This window comes from Narcine bancroftii, chromosome 7 (assembly GCF_036971445.1).
Source record: "Narcine bancroftii isolate sNarBan1 chromosome 7, sNarBan1.hap1, whole genome shotgun sequence".
Classification (NCBI taxonomy): Eukaryota; Metazoa; Chordata; class Chondrichthyes; order Torpediniformes; family Narcinidae; genus Narcine; species Narcine bancroftii.
In genome coordinates this window covers 27,990,109-28,002,411 of record NC_091475.1, presented here as the reverse complement: position 1 = coordinate 28,002,411, position 12,303 = coordinate 27,990,109, and the positions used below count along the sequence as shown (strand labels likewise).

At 38.8% G+C, this 12,303-nt stretch overlaps 1 long non-coding RNA gene across 2 annotated transcripts in view; it reads left to right on the top strand.

Annotated features, from left to right (window-relative positions):
* Positions 1-238: 238 nt before the first annotated feature.
* LOC138738651 (uncharacterized) overlaps positions 239-12,303 on the top strand; it is a 57,402-nt gene continuing 45,337 nt past the window's right edge. The window contains exons 1-3 of one of the 2 annotated variants that reach the window (XR_011341651.1): positions 239-429; positions 6,961-7,009; positions 8,506-8,540. This is a non-coding gene — a long non-coding RNA (uncharacterized lncRNA). The remainder of the gene's footprint in view (positions 430-6,960; positions 7,010-8,505; positions 8,541-12,303) is intronic. The other variant, XR_011341652.1, reaches the window with a different exon arrangement.

The window sequence follows — 12,303 nt, the reverse complement described above, 5'->3', positions numbered from 1 at the left end:
ATGTATTGTGGTTTAAATTTTTAATAAAGTCTTAAAAAAAATAAATTCTCAGTTCTCTCAATTCATTCATTACATCTTCAAGGGTATACAGTACTCTTTGAGCCTTCTGGCTGTTTACCTTTACCGAACAGTAGGGGTTTCTTCTATGTAGCTTGTTCTTCTTCATCTGCACTGTTATTGATGTCCAGTGAGTCTGTTATGACTTCATCCTCCTTTTCTATGTGTTGTTGCAGCAGTTGGAACCTGCTTGTACTATCAAAAGCACTAGCTGTGCCAGGAGGTGGTGGAGATATACCTCCAGTTGTCCCAATGGACAAGCTACTCACGCGAGGGTGGAGTGAACTCCTGCCCTAGGCTTCTTCTGGCTGGCAGGCCTCTGGTCCTGATCTCCTTTGGCTGCCTGTTGGACTCCAGAAGACTGTGCAACAGGTTGGTTCCTCTTTGGTGATATTCTTGAAATGTTTAGATAGACTTTTTTTCTTCAAGGTTGAATTTTAAAACTTGACTTTTTAACTCTTCTTAATCACTTTCTTGCGAGGGTCTGGTTCTTGCCTCCTAACTCTCATCATCCAAATCATTGATAGAGATGACAAAAACAATATCCATGAGGCACACCACTAGTCCCAGGCATCCAGTCTGAGAAGCAATTGTCTACTGGCAATTTCTGGCTTCTCCTATCTACCAATGTTGAATCCAGTTCACTACTTCATCAGGAATACTGAGCAACTGAACCTTCCTTACTAACCTCCTATGTGGTACCTTGTCATAGGCCTTACTAAAGACCATCTAGACAATATCCACAGCCTTTCTTTCATCAAATTTTCTGGTAACCTCCTTGAAAAATTCCATAAGAATGGTAAACACAACCTACAACACAAAGCTATGTTGACTATCCCTAACCAGTTCTGGACTCTCAAAATACTTGTGCATCTGATCTCTTCGAAAACCTTCCAATAACTGACATCAGGCTCACTGGGCTATAATTTCCTGGATTACTTTCAGAACCTTTTTTAAACAATGGATCAACACGAGCTATCTTCCAATCCTTCTGCACCTCACTTTTGGCCAAGGACGTTTTAAATATACCTGCCAAGCCCCCTGTAATTTTTATACCAGCTTCTCTAAGGTACAAGGAAATGCCCTCTTAGGCCCTATGGATTTAACCACAGTTATTTGCTTTAAGACAGCAAGCACCTCCTCATCTTTAATCTCTATAGGTGTCATGATCTCACTGCTTGTTTGCCTCACTTCCCTAGAATGTGCCAGTCTCCTGAGTACTGTAAATACTAATGTAAAAATCTATTTAAAATCTCCCCTATCTCTTCTGGCTCCATACATAGTTGACCACTCTTCATCATTATTGCCACTGAAAATGATTGCATTATTTTTACTGCTATCAGTATTAAGATGAAAGGTCCATAGACATGTTTCACATTTCTTCCCAACCTCATATGAGTTATCTAACAATTTTACTGTTTATATTCCAAATTTAAAGTGTTTGCCCTATGTTGCCTTTGTACTAATTCTTCTTGTCTGCTTATCTACATTCCAAACATTGTCTCATTCTAATATAATACTAAGAACATAACTCCATTCTGTGAAAGCTGTGGGAGAGTAGTTACAAGTTGGTGATGCAATTCTCTGAATTTCCTATGCCTGGTCTTTCAGTAATCCATTTAATGGTAATGGATCAATTGATTAAGGTAGCAGGCAAAACAGTTCAAGTGTATGTAATTTGTCAGTAGGTCCAAGGGAGTACTGAAGAATCTGGTATACAAGTCCAGGAATCTCAGAAGATGGCAGCACAAGTAGATAAAGTGGTGAGGAGGACATATGGAACATTCCAGATTACAGGATATAACAGCTGGGAGGTTAGGAAACATTGGTTAGACGAGAGCTAGAGTATACTTTCTGGTTATTATGTCTAGAATGAGGATGTGATCGCACTGGAGAGGGTGAAGAAGATTTTGCCTGGAGTGGAACATTTCAGTTATAAAGTGCAATTAGATAGGATGGATTTGTGTACCTTGGACTGCAGAAAAATGGAGAAAGATAGTGGTATAGAAAATTATGAGAGGCACAGAGAGATAGATTGTAGGAAAACAAAATTATGAGAGGCACAGAGAGATAGATTGTAGGAAAACTTCTTGTAGCAAAGGCATTTTAAACTAGAGGGCATAGTTTAGGTTTAGAGAGGATCTGAGGAACATCTAAGAATCTAGAAGAACATTTGAATTGTAAAAGGACCCAAATGTTGGAAAATGGAGTTAGGTTTGTGATGGTCAGCATGTCCATGGTGGGCCAAAGTGCATGACTCTCTTTCTTTCTTTGGCTTGGCTTCACGGACGAAGATTTATGGAGGGGTAATGTCCACGTCAGCTGCAGGCTCGTTTGTGTCTGACAAGTCCGATGCGGGACAGGCAGACACGGTTGCAGCGGTTGCAAGGGAAAATTGGTTGGTTGGGGTTGGGTGCTGGGTTTTTTCTCCTCTGTCTTTTGTCAGTGAGGTGGGCTCTACCACACTATAATTAACACAGGTATAGCATTTAAGCCTCAGGATAGCTTGCTGGCTTTTTGTTTCTTGGTTGCACTTAGAAAAGCAAAAGCCTGAAATTCAAATGAACAATACTCCTTGTCCCAGTTGCAATCTTTCAATGATTGGAAAAGATACTGGAGCTTTGGCATCACCTTCATTCTGACACAGTTGACTCTGCTCATCAATGTTATGGGCAAAGCCTTCCATCTAAGCACGTCCTCCTTAATTTTTGAAGCAAAGGGAGATAAGTAAGTCTGCATAAGTTATCTAAATCTTTATCTACTCTGACCCCAAAGTACTTTATATCCTCCCCCAGCCACTCAAACTCACTGCCACATTTATACTGATCATAATCCTTCTTGCGGCCATTTGAATTGACTTCCTTGTTGGTACTGCCTATAATCCCCCATTTGTCAAAGGCATTATCACACACTTTTATCCAAATTTACCTTATACCCTGAAACCTTCCCATAATCCTCCAGTGTGGTCCTTAGTCTATTCAACACCTCCCACCCAGAGTCCATCAAATATACTATCACATTGTCAGCAAAAAGTTTGATTTTGTGTTTCACCTGGCCCACCTTAAACCCCTTTATGGCTGGATCCTGCCAAATGGCTTCTGCCAGCAGTTCAATGGCTAATATGAACAGTGCTCGGGACAAATGGGCAACCTTGCCTATTTGACCTGTTCAGTAGAAATACTGGAGATATCTGCCCATATCTTATAATTTTCATGTTTTATTCTTCTTGATTTCAATTGTTTATCCTCTTAACATTTTTTATAGCTCTCTGAATAACTAATCCAAAATTATCCCCAATTTCCCTCGAAATCAGTTATTTTAAAGTAAATCTCACTGTTATCAACTTCACAACATCAATGAAATTAATTTCTACACTCGCCTAAATTTCTTTGTTCTTGTATAAACTGTCCAAGCATCTTCAATCTCTCTTCATAACTTTTTGTTCATATACTGTACTCAATGCTGAGAAAAAGACAAAAATTTAACTTCGAGTTCCCACTGTTCTTTCTGATAATCCTGTTGGATCAATTTGTTTTAGAAGTTAGTGTTTTGTGGTTAATATACGTTTGAGGTAAAATAATCTTATATAATCCTGATTACTGGTTGACTTGCCAAAAGAGGATTTCATTTTGAAATCAATAGAGAAATAAATAGAAAAAGACTGGACAGTTCTATCAGTCTATCTTGAAAGCTTTTTTCAAGGAAGGATGAAAGGTGACTGACTGCATGATGAGAGGCATAGGTAGGGTGAACAGCCAGCACATTTTTTCCCAGGGCAACAGTAGCAAATAACAGAGGACATCAGTTTAAGGGGAGGAAAGTTCAAGGGAGATGTCAGGGTTAAGTTTTTTTAAAAAAGTGTAATGGATGCCTGGAATGCATTGCCAGGGGTTGTAGTGAAGGCTGGTACAATAGGAACATTTAAAAGATTCATAGTCAGGCATAAAGGATTATGGGTGGAGGTAGGGAAGTTTTAGATCGATTGGCACAACATTACAGGCCAAAGGGCCTGAACTCTGCTACAATGCTCTATGTTCATATAAGCAAATAGTTCTAATCAATCTTTTTATTAACCCTGTTGCCATGTCACTTCATTTCCTTTCCTGTCATTTCACTATCAAATCTAATCTCAAATGTTTACTTCATTTCTGCCTCAATCACTAATTGTATATCCAAGCTTTGCAGCAGTTTCAATTTTTTTTATCTTGTATTCATCTAAATTTCTATCATTTAACACATACATGTGACCCAGCTTGGGGGGGATGGGGGGTGGGGACTCTAATCATAGTAGGTGTTGCTTTTGTTGTTCACAAAACTCCAATATGTGTTTCCCCATATTTATTTATTTATTCATCAGCCAGCTACCCAGTGATCTGTTGTTAATGTGAAAACCATCTGGTACACAGTATCTTACCAAAGTGCCCATTAGCATTTTGGCTTTTACATTCTTTATTAATTTACTTAATGGGATTATCAACTGAACATTTGCTTTGAACATGCCAACTCTTGATTATGATCAGTTGGTGGCACCCTTACCTCTTATTCTGAAGGTAGCAGGTTCAAATCCCATTCCAGAGTCATGAATGTGTTGTTCAATATTACACTCAAGACTCCATCCATCTCCAAAGTTAGATGTAAAAGCTGAATGAGGGAGAGTTCTAAATAACATTTTAACCCATAATATTGAACTATGATTTTGCTTCCTGAACACTTTTGGGTGTATTTTATGGATTTTAGGCTGCTAATTATGAAAATTACCGTAACATTTTCCTACCATGTACAATTTTTTAGATATAACCTCTCTTTGTGATTTCCTGTCATGGTTTTAACATGCTTCAAATGACACGAAGTGCAACATGTCATTGAAAATTCACTTTCTGCCTTTGCACTTGGACTTTTTCCCTGCTGATCTTGGTGTAGTCAGTGACAAGAATAGTGAAAGGTTTTACCAAGACATTACAGCCATGGAAAAGTGGTGACAGGGCAACTGGAATCCACCAATGCTGGCTGACTATTATTGGCCACTGACACGAGAGGCATCAGATGCTGAGTACAAATGAAAATCAGCAGTAAAACATTTTTAGATCAGTTGAACAAACACAATGTGTCTGATCATTATATGATTAAACATGCTAAATTCAATAAAAGTTAATTTATATTTCCCCATCTTAATATGTGATACAGCAAATCTGAAATTATCTTTGTGTTCATCTTTGAAGTTATCTATAATAATCCCTAATTTTTTTTTCAGGAAGCAATCCTTTTGAATAAAATGTGTTGACCAGTATAATCAACTAAACACAGCACTATAAATATCTCATAATTACTGTGACTAGATCTCTCAGTCAAGTTTTGCACTCCAGGAGTTTCTCAAGGACTAGCACATCATATCTGATGTTATTGCTTTACAAATCAGTTTGTTTTTTTTCCCTCAAGTAAAGATTCCTCTCACCCTTAACTAAGAGGGACCTTGGATGTTCTGGCACATCCAGAACGACGTCCCCATCATCTCAACCTTCTCCCCTTTCAGAATTCTGAAGAGACTGTGACTTCTAGGTACTCTAGTTCACTCTTTAGATACCACCAGCACCCTCTCATTAATTTATAGTTCCTTCACTCCTACAGGTATTATACCACCATCTTTTCATCATCCTTCTTAATTCCAAACAATCATTCCAGAGGAATCACCTGTGTACTTTTTTCAGTTATGAAGGTTCTCCCACATTACTGGTACCTCACTAAGTATTTGGGTCAGGAAGTGTGTAACCTGGCAGGAGCCTGCTGTTGATGGTATCCCACATACTGATCTTCTGGCTGGTAAAGATGGCAGGTTTGGGTTAGCAATGAGATTGCCATTGGCAGAGAGAGGTCCAATGATCTGCAATGGAAAGTAAAGCTGTACAGAGCTGGGAGTACTCAGCGGGTCAGGAGCAACTGTGAGAGGCAAAAGATGCAATTTGAAGTTGCAGTTTGCATCGGATTTCAACCTAAAAGGTTGACTGACGACATCTCCTTCCACAGATCCTGCTTGACATGCTTGGTTTTTCCCATGTTGCTTTTTATTGCAAATTTCACCATCTATAGTCACTTTTGTCTTCATGTACAGCAGTCTAATTGAGCATTCTAAAATCTTGACACCTTTTAAATAGTTTCAAACTTGAGAATGCTTACTAGATGAAGGATCAGAGTTATAGATGAAAGAGTAAAGATAGTAGATAGATAAATGAAGGGCATCTTTAAGAGAGAAGGTATTCGCTGAGGCAGATAAACCATACGATCTTTATAACCGCACTCATTAAGACTTATGCAGGGCCATTCCATGGTTGATGGTAACAGTCCATGTGGAAACTCAAACGATGCAGGCAAAATTGAGCTGATTACATCTTTTGTTTCTAGGAAACAAATCACTACTTCATCCTGTATTTTAGGAGACAGTTTATTTCTGCAGTGCTCCCGATGAAGCTCTAAAGGGAATCTAGAGCATAGTTGGAGTGTGAATCATTAATGTTGATACATTGTTGCAATTAAGCAGATTTATATCTGATGAAATGATAAAATGACTGTAAATAAATGACAATAAGTTCAATGACTTGCCAATCATCTCACACACACACATACACACAAAATACACTTTTAAAAGTAGCTATTATCTGTGGGCATTTGATTTGAAGATATCATGTGAGCTCCTTGTTTCTTTTTTAGATCACACAAGTACCTGTCAGAAGGATCAAGAGTCTTATAAATATGAAACCTAGATATAATAATTGAACCCCAGTACACTATTAGACCGTGCCGTTTGGATTTTCATCTGATATTTGAATTTGTATTGCCTCTCTGACGGATTCAACAATTTGCATTGCTTTAGTTGTGATGTACGTCACATATCTGCTTTGGTCTTGACAGAATTGAGAGTAGAAGCTGGATGAGTAGGGGCTGCTGGCTTTGTAAAGAGGTGAGCTCCATTGTACCCAGTCCACATTTATCGTGTAACCGTCGATACCGTGTAATAGCTGAACCCCTCTTTTTTGGCCCAAAAATTAGGTGTTTTTGTATGACCTGTGTAAAAATTGACCTCCCTAGTTTTGGCACTGACCTTGGATGTTCTGGCACATCTAGAACGAGATCCCAATCCTCCCCAGTCACTCACCCAGCTGAGCTCCCAAAGCCTCAACCACAGACCTACCACCCAATCCTGGCCAACCGAGCTCCCAACACCTCTACAATACAGGTACTTACCACAGTCAAAAGTCAAACCCCCTCCTTTTTTGGCCCGAAAAAGTGGACCAAACAAATTTGACGATTGCATGAGTATATATAGTAGTCTTTTTGTTTTATCCAACAATTGGGGTTTGCAAAGGCCACCAATGGTTTCAATATCCCTTCCCCCCTCAGGCATGCTCCAAGGCACTGTAGACAGAACTTTCTGCCATCTCAATCAGCACCACATAATCTATCATCGGCCACCAAGGCTGCAGCTTCTGCTCCACCATCATAGGATGTCAACTGTCATAATGATGGAGCTCAGAGTATTCCAGCAGTGGCCATCATACTCTTTGCACCCAATTTGGCTGATACTTTTCCTACATCTTAGTGATTACTCTGTTAGAACATTTAGTAGGTTACTAAGCAATTTGCAATGTTCTGAGGTTATGAAAGGCAGTATACAAATCAAAATCTTCCTTTTTCTTTCCATAAAGTACTAAAACCAGTCAGGAGATTTTGCCAAGAGGATAGAATGTCACAGCTTTAATTTGCAGTTGAATTTACTTCAACAATGCCATTAAGTTGGTACCAGGAACACAATGGAGCTATCATGGCACCCTTATCCCTCAACACCCACCATGTCCCCTATCTCACTCTTCCTATAGTTTTAGTGTTCAACTTCTCAGAATAAAAGCTACTCAAAGGAATCATTACTGACAGCTCTCCTCCACAATTCTGATGTGCTTGATCTGCTGAGGTAAAATCAAGCTCAAGTCCAACTTTACTGTCACATGCACCAAGATGCAGTGTTAGAGATTATTTTATGAGCAGATCGGTAGACAGCTTATACATAATAAAGGATAGTCACTGTCCAAAATTACAGTTACAGAGAGAATTCAGTTGGTACAGGTAGAACATTCAAGAGACCACAGTTAGTAATCTAAAATTGTGAGAGTGAATGAGATAGAAGGGTAAAGAGATCTGCTAGATGCAGTTCCAAAAGTGTCACCACACTTTTCAATCTGATTATAACACACAACTTGATAATCCTGATAGGATGAGAAAAGGCAAAGCAATATGGCCTGCATTATGTGGGCATTGTGCAAAGGCCAGGGATATGCATTATTTTCTGACACAATCAAACAATACTTCAAGCTCAGTCACATCTGTTTCTAAGATCATTCTTTGGGATCCAACTCTTTATGGGAAAATGAAGCTTTCTCCTTGTTCTAATCTCTCCTCTAGGATCTCCAAGGACCCTTCAGAACACTTTGGGGCAGGTAAATAACTTAATTTTGAATAATTAGCTGTTTGCATAATTTGTAAATAATGCCAGAAAACTTGCCTTGAAAAGAATTATTTATGCTATAAATGTATTGGAAGACCAATCAATTCTCACCTTGGACATGAATGAAAGGCTGTTCCTAATACAATGGATCAGCAATCCGCCATCAGATGCAAATAAGACCCTAGTATGAGAATCAAATCAGAAACCTTGAAGGTGACTTTCGATGGATTTTAAGGTTGAGCTCTCTCAGCTTAAAATACAGGTGTATGTTTTCCTTCATCAATCAGTGACCTCCATCAACTGGCTGACAACCAAGAGCAGACTGATTGAATGGGAATTAGCTGGATTAGTTAAGTCATGTTTTTTTGAGAACAGGTGGTACCTGGGCAATTTTCCATAATTCTCCATTAGATGCCAGTTCTCTGGGTGCAATGGGACAGAAAGTTGGCAAATTCTAGAGTGCAAGCCTTCAGTATCACAGCTGAGATGTTTTCTGAACCCTTAGCCTTTGCTGGGTTCAGCAGTCTAAGCTGTTTCTTGATATAACATGGAGTTTGGCGTATGTGTTGGTGGCTATCACAAGGAGGAATCCAAAATGGACGTCTAATAGGTGCATCTGCTTAAACATATATGCAATTGCATCAGCTTTATTTAAGCACTCACACGTTGTGCCCTACCCACCGAGGATGAGGATGTTCTTGGAACTTCATCGTTTCATTAGCTGTTTGTGTGCTACCATTCACAATTAGAGGTGGTAGACTCTGCAGTTTTGATCTAATTCTTTGGCAAAGTGCTCATTTAGCTCTCTCTCTATTGAAGTACCTCCTTAATGTTTTGGAGAAATACACATTTTTTTCCTTTATTTGCCTCTGTGCTCCACAAACAATTCACATGTGATTAAAGTACATATTCCAAATTTTATTCAAGGTTATTTTTGTACATTTTGGTTTGGTCTTTAGAAATTACAGCACTTTTTAATCATAGTCTCCTCATTTCAGGGCACCATAATATTTGGGACATAGCAATGGTACCTTTAGTATTTTGTTGCTAATCCCTTGCATGCAACAACTACTTGAAGTCTGTAATTCAAAGACATCACCAGGTGCTGAGTAACTTCTCTGCTGATGCTCTGCCAGGCCTCTACTGCAGCCATCTTCAGATCTTGCTTGTTTCAGGGGCTTGTCCCCTTAAATTTTCTCTTCAGCATATACCTTCAGTATGCTTAATTGGATTTTGATCAGGTGACTGACTTGGCCATTCAAGATTTTTCCAGTTTTTAGCTTTGAAAACTCCTTTGTTGCTTAAGCAGTATGTTTGGGATCATTGTCTTGCTGTAGGATGAAGTGCCATCCAATGACTTTGGAGGCATTTGCTTGAATTTGAGTTGATAAGATGTTTCTATGTACCTCAGAATTTATATCAATGAAGATAAGTGTGCCAGTACCTGTAGCAGCTATATATGACCAGGCCATAACACTCCCACCACCGCAGTTCCTTTATGCCTCCACACTTCACTCTTGCTATAACTTCGATACAGGTTAATCTTAGTATCATCTGTTCTCAAGACCTTTTTCTAGAATTCTGCAGGTTCTTTTAAATATTTCTTGGTAAATTGCAATCTGGCCATCCAGTTTCTGTGGCTAACTAGTGGTTTGCATGTTGCAGTGTAGCCTCTCTATTTCTGTTCATGACATCTTCTGCAGACAGAAGTCATTGATACATCCAAGCCTGCCCCCTGAAGAGCATTTCTGATATGTTGGACAGGCATTTGGGGATTTTAATTCATCATGATGAGAATTCTTCAGTCATCAGCAGTGGAGCTCTTCCTTGGCCTACCAGTCCCTTTGCGATTATTGAGCTCACCAGTACACTCTTTCTTCTTAATGATGTTCCAAAGAGTTTATTTTAGTAATCCTAAGGTTTGGGAGATGTCTCGTACAGTTGTATTGTTTTTCACCCTCATAATGGCTTCTTTGACTTTCATTGGCACAAGTCTGGTCCTCATGTTGAAAAATAACAACTGCTTAGAAGCAAGGCAATCTCTTTTATACATACATCAATGAAACAATTAAATATACGTGAGCAATCACAAATACTTGTGAAGCCAAATGTCCAAAAACATTATGGTGCCCTGAAATGAAGAGATTGTGTTTAAAGCATGCTGTAATTTCTACATGGTCAAACCAAAAGGTATACAAATAACCTTGAATAAAATCTGGAATGTGCACTTTAATCAGTGAAATATTTGATTACAAATTTAAAACTATGGAGCAAAGGGACAAATAAAGGAAAAAAAAGTGGCACCTTTCTCCCAAACATCATGGGGGGCACTGTACAAACAGTTTTTGTTATTTAGCATGCAGGTAGTCTTGAAGATCAGACAGCAACATAAATATTTAACTGGAGAATGATTCTGTTCATCCAGTACTGGATGTCTCACAAATTATCTGATTTGAGAGAGGACATAGGCCTAATATTTTCAGGTGATGGTACTGAGAAGTAGCAAGTAGAAGGAAAAGGCAAGGCCAAATACAAATCCTTGCGAGCATGAGAGATGGGGAGGAGAAGGCACTGCAGGTTATTCTTGACTCATAACTGAATAAATACAAATAGAACCAGATGGGTGCAGTCCTCCCCAGTTGATCAACAGTGGAGAGATTTTGGAGGGGAATGGTGTAGTCAACAGTATCAGAGGTTGTGGATTCCTTGAGAAGGATAAATAGGGATAGCTTACTTTTATAACAACCACATAGAAAGATTTGTGCTTGGAGTTCCAGGAAGATTGGTTTTGAGTTTGAAAGGCAGCAGAGGAGAGGAAAATATAATTGGAGTTATGGTAATGGTTTGAAAGGATGGATGGGATGCACGAGAGCTCTGTTGAGCTGGTAATTCAGTTGGTCAGCCGTTTAGTGGGAACATGGTCAAGAGAGGAGAAGATAGCTCTAAGAGGGGTCACTGGAAAAGGGAGAAGATAGTTAAAGGTCAAAATTCAAGGGAATAGAAGGGAAGGAAGGATAGTCTCAATTTTGGCGATAAAGAAATTCAAGAGTTCAACTTGTTGCTGGAGCCCAAAGAGAAGAGAGGTTTAAAGAAATAGTTTGGCAGAGGATGAATGATATCCAGATTGTGTTGACATATTAGAATTATGTTGGAATAAGCAGTTTTGACAGATGAGAGCAGGATCTGGTCAAGTTTCAGTAAATCTACCCAGACCCATGTAACCCAGTTATCCTGCATTTTGATATCCCTGGTCCAAAGGGTTAGGTCATGAATGTCATTCTGAAGATTGGCAGTTTAAAAAAGGTTTTAATCTCTCCATAATATCTGGTTATTCATCTCACAGCTACAGTATACAACAGTAAATAAAGAATCCATGAGCTGTGAAACACCAGGAATGCTCTTTCCCTTCTTGAATTACCATGAAGGATATAAAGTGCAAAAAGAGATTACATTGTCCTTGTGGAACAGGCAATGCTCACAGTGGATATGAATAAATTAATTCCAGATTGAACTTGCAGAACTTTTAGTCACTTTAGAAATTAGTAAATAAATAACTGACAAACTCAATTAGTTGATTTGAATCCAACCAAGGGAGTTAAACTCTCTCTTTTCCACCACTAAATTTATTATAACTAAAGATTTAAAATGTTTATTCAAGGAGCCTATTTGCATACAATATGTAAATATGAAACAGATGTAATATTCTTCTGTGCCGTACGTGTCTTTTAATTTCATTCAAAGAGGATTTAATGGGG